Source organism: Macrosteles quadrilineatus, unplaced genomic scaffold, assembly GCF_028750875.1.
Source record: "Macrosteles quadrilineatus isolate MER2022 unplaced genomic scaffold, UCM_ALF_1.0 Scaffold_6__1_contigs__length_79288215, whole genome shotgun sequence".
In the NCBI taxonomy this organism is placed as follows: domain Eukaryota; kingdom Metazoa; phylum Arthropoda; class Insecta; order Hemiptera; family Cicadellidae; genus Macrosteles; species Macrosteles quadrilineatus.
Genome location: NW_026542599.1, coordinates 59,675,936 through 59,682,709, shown reverse-complemented (window position 1 = coordinate 59,682,709; position 6,774 = coordinate 59,675,936). Strand labels below are relative to the sequence as shown.

Here is a 6,774-nt window from a genome sequence, read left to right as displayed (position 1 = left end):
GTTCTTTTGGAAAAAATCTATATTTTTTTAATACTCTGTGTTTCCTATACCAATGCATTTATCCCTTCTCCGGTTGAATTTTCTTACTCGTTATGAAATTAGCTTTACTTTGATATGCTACAAGTAACGGTTTTTTGAAATTATAAAAATTCCAAAAAAGTTTATTTTTGAAAATTTGCAAATGCTCATTTTTCAAAAATTTCAAATAGTAACATATGTCAAGTGGCACATCATTTTATAGGTTTTTTAATTCCTAACAACTTTGTAATTTACACTTACTTCGTATCTCTTTTAGTTTTTGCGTAAATAACAAAAAACCTAATTTTCCTATATCAAATGCATGTTATTTGGGTTTAACACTAAAGGCCCAATTTGATGAAGTGTTAAACCACGTCAAACCCAAATTACATGCATTTGATTATTAAAAAGAAATAATAATATAAAATACTATATCGAAATAATTACAGTTAAACTTTTAAACATCGTAGTATTAAAAAATTGCAATAAAACATTTAAGTGGAAGTGGTATAAATTATGGTATTTAGAATATCTTTCCCTTCTTTCACCCAAGGTTTCTTTCATTGACAAAGAGTCAATGTGACAATGACAAAGTTTGTGGTTTATCTGAGTGCCTCCACATACACTACGTTTGCAGTATGGCCGCCCGATGCATGAATGAAGAGGCTTTTGCTGGATCTCACACTGGAATACGCAACCATCGATGTATTATACATCGATGTACGCAACGTACAACTGTCCATGAGAGAAACATGCTGATCCGCTCAGTTTGGTTGGGGACTACGTCTGGTCTTTTGATTTATTAATCGTCATGGCGAAGCAAACTGTGACGGGGTAATGTAGCTGCTTGAACTCTCGGGTAGTTGCTAAGAATTAATGGAATAATTGGGATAAATAAATTCCCCAGCACCACAACCAGTGAGAATCTCTGCTTCAATTATGTATCACTGGAGACTGTGAATACGAAGACGCGTTCCCATACACAATTTGGCTGGATGTAAGTTTCTTAGCAGCATCATTGGAGCTCCAATCTTCAGGGTGAGCTCATAGACAGGCAAACCGGGTGCTGATACTGAGTCGAAAAACTCTGCTGGATAGTTTACAGCATCATCTTCTCTAAGTATGGTGTTCACTGACTTATACGTAAGTTATTTAACGTGGAAGAGAGTCATCGCCTAAATGTTTATCTGCATTGCTTGCTCGTTTTTAGGTGTCAGAATTGCACAATATTCCAGGAGCAGCTGATATTATCTAATTTACAATAGATCACTTGACTTGTAAGGTAAAACTTAAAACAAAATGAGTCTCACCGCACAAAACTGGGTTTTTGAGTGTTCGTTATTTTATTACTAATGGACGTATACACGTTTCAAGTTATTAAAAACCTTCTCATGCATGTAGAAAATACATCGAAATAGTTTCACCATAATCTTTTTTAGTCGTTTTCCCGGAGAAGAGAGCGTAAAATGTCATCTTCGGTGTTACAGACAGACAGACAGACAGAAATACATACAGACAGACAGACAGAAATTAAGATAACGCGCTTCGGCTTTACTATCGTATGAAATGAAAAAAACCCAAAACATTTATTACTCTAGGCAATGTACAGACAAAACTCTAATTTTATTTATATAGAAGAAGATAGATAGAAAGGAAAAACCTCTTCATCGACAAGTTATTTTATCGTCAGACCCATTGGCCAACCTGTTAAATTAAATTATTAAATACCTACGAGAATCATTTGTAAAACGGCTAAAAACATCGTAGTGTTGTGAAACAGTACATTTCATAAATACCCCCGCCGCAGCAAACCTGCACACTTAGCGAATTCCCTATTTAAATAGAATTAGTTTAAGTAAGTTAGTACTTAGGTTTGCTGCAAACAGGGAGGGTAAAAAAGTGTTTTTTGTTGTAAGATGTGAATACTGTAGTTTAGTAAGAAATGAATGTATTTTCCAAATTTGATCAAAATATGTTCATAAACAAGCAACCTACAACAGTTGACTTATTCTCCATAACAATAACATGGGAATATTAAATTAAATTTTTTTTTATTTTCTTCGTAACCATTAGGCGCATAATAACACATCAATATACTAAATTATTTGTTGTTTTTTTAAGCTCTACAAAATGGTTTCGAAAGAAATTGTGAAATGTTGTGTTTTTAGGGTCAAAAATGGGAAAAACCAATTTTTACCCCATAAACCCTCGTTCTCATAGTCTGATTATGCTGGTTCACGAACTCGTTCGAATAAATATAGGTTTACACATGTTTGTACCAAATTTCATCAAAATCGGATCATTATTGCTCTGGGGGATTGCCCAACTAATTCAAGTTGATAGAACTCGATCATAGAAACGAGAAATATGGGTCGGGAGCGCGCCCAAGTGTTGGTGCAAATCTAAGGGAGGGGCATTTCACCGTCCCTTATATCCTAGCTTGTAGGATGAAATACTGTATAAACTATAGTTTAATACGATATATATACAATTTAATTAGTGCCAACGTGTAATTATTAATAAAGGAAAGTATAAAAAGGTTGCTTTATGTGAACATAAAGTAAGCGAGGATTTATTTTAATTTTTCTTTCAGAGAAAAACTTTCAGTGGGAAAAGTAAAGATGATTATAAGATTATAAATTCGGTATGAAACACACTTTTGTAATAACTCCCTTAGTAGCATGATTTTTACCAAAAACATTAATGATGATAAGATACATATAGTAGAATATTAGGACACATATACAGGCCTACAGCGTTTGCAGTGATGGTAATTGTCCAATTACACAAGTGTTTGGTGGTTCAACAATGATATAATGATTCTAAAACTCGAGAATTGATAGATTATTCTTTCTGAGCCATCCAAGATGAGGTCTGTAATTGTTTTGCTGCTGATTCTCGCTGTTTTTGAAATGTCAGAAGCCTGTTATATGTTTGGGACTTTGTCGGATCTATCAGGAAACATCCTCCAAAGTTTGGACCCCTCCTCATGGAGTATATGGAGCTCAAAAACTGCTTCCAGTTTCAGTTAGACGTGAGTTTTATTATATACTATACAGCACTCTTTTATTCAGTCAAAAGTCAAGATTTTATTTCGTACATCAAGTCAGCTTGGTTGGGTAGACAGGCAAAAACCGCGAAGGTTCACAAAGAACTTAAAACGAATACTATACATATATATATTGTTTTCAGTACTCAGAAAACACATACCATTTAAAACGTCATCTAAGCCTACTTTTTAGGCCTAGATTTTTCTAATATTTCAATTGATTAGATTGTTTTCATCATTTCTGGTAGTTTAATATATATTTCTATCCATATATCATTTTACACTGTGGTAGATATTAAAATAAAGCAATTCTGTGCATGGGGGGGTGCAGAAAATGTTTGGAAAACTAATCAAAAAGTCATAACTGAGTTATAATTTAAACATTTTGGCTTTTGAAAATGAAAAAAAAATTAATACAGAGGCAAATTTAGTCATTAGTTTGTGGTTTTTCTAATTTTAAAAAGTAGTAAGAGTAGATATTAAAATTTTTAAACTAGCTTAACCTGAAATAGCATGATTGTCCTACCAATCTCAATGATTGCAGCCTAATGCTGCTGCACACTTATGTAAAAACAATCTTGTTCAACATTTTAAACATTTAACTTGTTCGTTACTGTTTATGTAAATAAATATGTGCTTACTTAATAACTATTACTATTATAATAATTAAGTTTTAAAAATCTGTGTACGTATGAATATTAAACAGTTCTACTGATTTTATTTTTTAATGGGTATTTTGGAAAGCTCACTCCCTGTAAATTTGCATATGATTATGAAAGTTTGTTTTTGTTGATAAATTAAAATTACATGTTTTCCATAAGAAATAAAGCATATTAAAAAACGGGCCTTTTCACATTTTTTTTTTTTAGGCAACATTTGACTACCTTTTTGAGTATTTTCAAGAAACAAATAGTCTCAATTTGTAGGAAATTTGATCCTCTTTCAGAATATTACCATTCACTTTCGTAGGTTTTCTCACCATTTAAAAGTTATTTGCAAAAAAGCTAAACAACCTCCGAATTTATATATTTCATGATCTCATATGAGCAACAACTAGGTACAAGTTTTAGGGCTTGACAATGCCAATTAAATTATGACGAAACCAGTCGCCATTATGACAACCAAGGATTGCTTTGGCTTCATAGAATGATAGTATTCCCTTTATTTTTTCAGGTATTATCTCAAACTGTCAGCAATCATCATCCAATATTACATGCTGGAAAACATCATTGGTCTAAATGATTGAATAAAATTTGATTGAAAATAACTGTATGTGTTCTTTCTTATACATCCCATATAGAAGGCCTAGTATTGTAGCTAATTTCCCATATTACCGTAGTTATAGCTATTACCGTAAGTCTTATGGCATGATCTGAATCTGAGACCGATTTCCTTTTTTGTTAGTTGTCCCCAGAGGCCAAAAACGACATTCATACAAACTCATATAAATATGCCCTGGCGTTTATATTTTTGTATATAAGTCAGTTAGCACAATAACCCGAATAAAAATAATTTTTATAAAATTTAGTACAAATGTGTAGATCTACGTTTAAAAGAGTTCACAACCAGCATAATTGGATACTCCAAGTGGAGTTTACAATAATAATGAGTAAACAGCTTGATTTTTGATCTGGTACCAGGAAACCGAGCCTAGCTCGGATTGAATTAAACATTGAATTTATTAAATAAGAAAATTAGCTAAATTATAACGATCAAATAATCAAAAACAAATAAACATAATCAAAAATAACATAATAAACATAATCAAATTATAAAGATTTATATGTACGGTAATCAGTGAACACGTTTTAGATGATACAAAGTAATAGCTATTTACATTACAAGTGTAGTAAGAGCATGTTTACATCACTTGCGTAAATTATGCAACTCTCTTCTGCTTGACGCTTGTTGCACACACACACCTGCGTGATGTGAAAACGCTCTTACTACACTTGTGAGGTAAATAGCTATAATACACCTTTATAAATAAATAGATTGCAATAAAAATAACCTTTATCAGCTGTTTTTTTTTTTCAACTGTGACCACAAAAAGGTATTGACGTTAATATGGGTACTTTCAAGGGCTGTAGGGCGGAAACTGGAGTTTTTCCAGCCTTGTGACCAACTCCAATTGCTTTCTCGTGGCCAAATACACCATAGTAAAAAAAAAATTAAAAATCCTTGGACGAAAATGAAAGTTTATTCGTACACACGCTTGTATTAGCGTATAGGATTTGGTCAAATTTATTGATTTCATACTAAACTTTTATATTTTACCAAAGATTACATATGCTCCAACTAAAGAAAAAATCTTATATTTACTATTTTGAATTTGGGATTGCGTACATGTACAGTGGAAAAAAGCGAGAAAGCCTAAGCAAATGTTTATATATATTTACCAAAAAAGAAAAATAATTGACATAGTACTGTATTTCTTGAGCAATCATTGAAAGGACTGATTTGTAAACTATGTACACCCAGGAAAGTCATAGAACGCCACCCACCAAGTAGAAGAAATAGAGTTGATGTTTTTAAAGGGTTTATTCTCCCTATTAGCCTATATACCTAATGAAGAACCTACAAGATTCCTACCAACACTGAACGAGGAGAGGATGTTAGCTGGAGTCCTACCGTTTTTAGGGGGTGGCGGAATTGTACCCCCTGCAGGTTAGTGACGTCACAATGACGTCTCATTTTCTCAACCAAAACGGTGTGTACGGGAATTGTACCCCCCCTCATAAAACTTTTATATTGTTATGCACGAGTGGTTTGATTAAATCCACTGGTATCTAAAAAACTGTACGGGCCGGAATTTTACACACCCAGTAAGAACTAACGTTTATTAGGTCAGTGTATGGGGTGGAATCGTACCCCTCTGGAATTCAATTCAATTCAATTCAAAACAATTCAAAACATCTTTATTCATTAGTATATAAAATTGTATATACAAGAATGGTGTCAAATTCATCATTACATAAAATATAAACACAAATAAAAGACAAATACAATATACAAGAACAAAACAACAAAATAATACAGTCATCTCTCAAGTAGGTATAAAACAAATGCATACTTCAGTGAAAACAAAAATATGGTTCAGTGAAACAGCAATAGGCCTAAAACATTTTAAGTCAATGCTGTTATTGCTTAGCCCAGAAATCTTTGAATTTATAGAGAGCATTTTGTGTCAAATGTAATTTTAGAGCGTTTTTAAATCTGTTGTCATCTGTTTCATTTTTGATTTTTATTGGTAATTGATTAAAAAATTGTATTCCAATGTATGATGGTTTTTGTTTAAATATTTCTTTTTTATGCTTATTAATTTGGAAATTATATCGGTTTCTTGTGTTGTAATTATGATTATCGACATTTCTAGTAAATGTTGAAATATTACGTTTAACATGAAGAACAGTTTTGTAAATATAAAGGCTATAAACTGTCATGATACCCAATCCAATAAAATGTTTTTTACAGTGTGCATCAAAATCCAATTTAAGCATTGATCTTATTGCATCTTTTTGAAGATGTAAAATTTTTTTGAGGTTAAAATTTGATGTTGCTCCATATACTTCAAGACCATACCCAATATGGGTATGGACCATTGAAAAATACATTGATTGCAATGTTTTAATGTCACAAAAAGAGGACAATCTCTTCAGAGCAAAGACTCCTGAACTAACTTTTGAACAGACCTCTTTTACATGATC

General features: G+C 32.2%; 1 long non-coding RNA gene across 1 annotated transcript; it reads left to right on the top strand.

Moving 5' to 3' along the window:
• Positions 1-2,793: 2,793 nt before the first annotated feature.
• LOC128996116 (uncharacterized) lies at positions 2,794-4,334 on the top strand. The gene is made up of 2 exons (XR_008491020.1): positions 2,794-3,052; positions 4,241-4,334. It is a non-coding gene; the product is annotated as an uncharacterized LOC128996116 (long non-coding RNA).
• Positions 4,335-6,774: the final 2,440 nt, after the last annotated feature.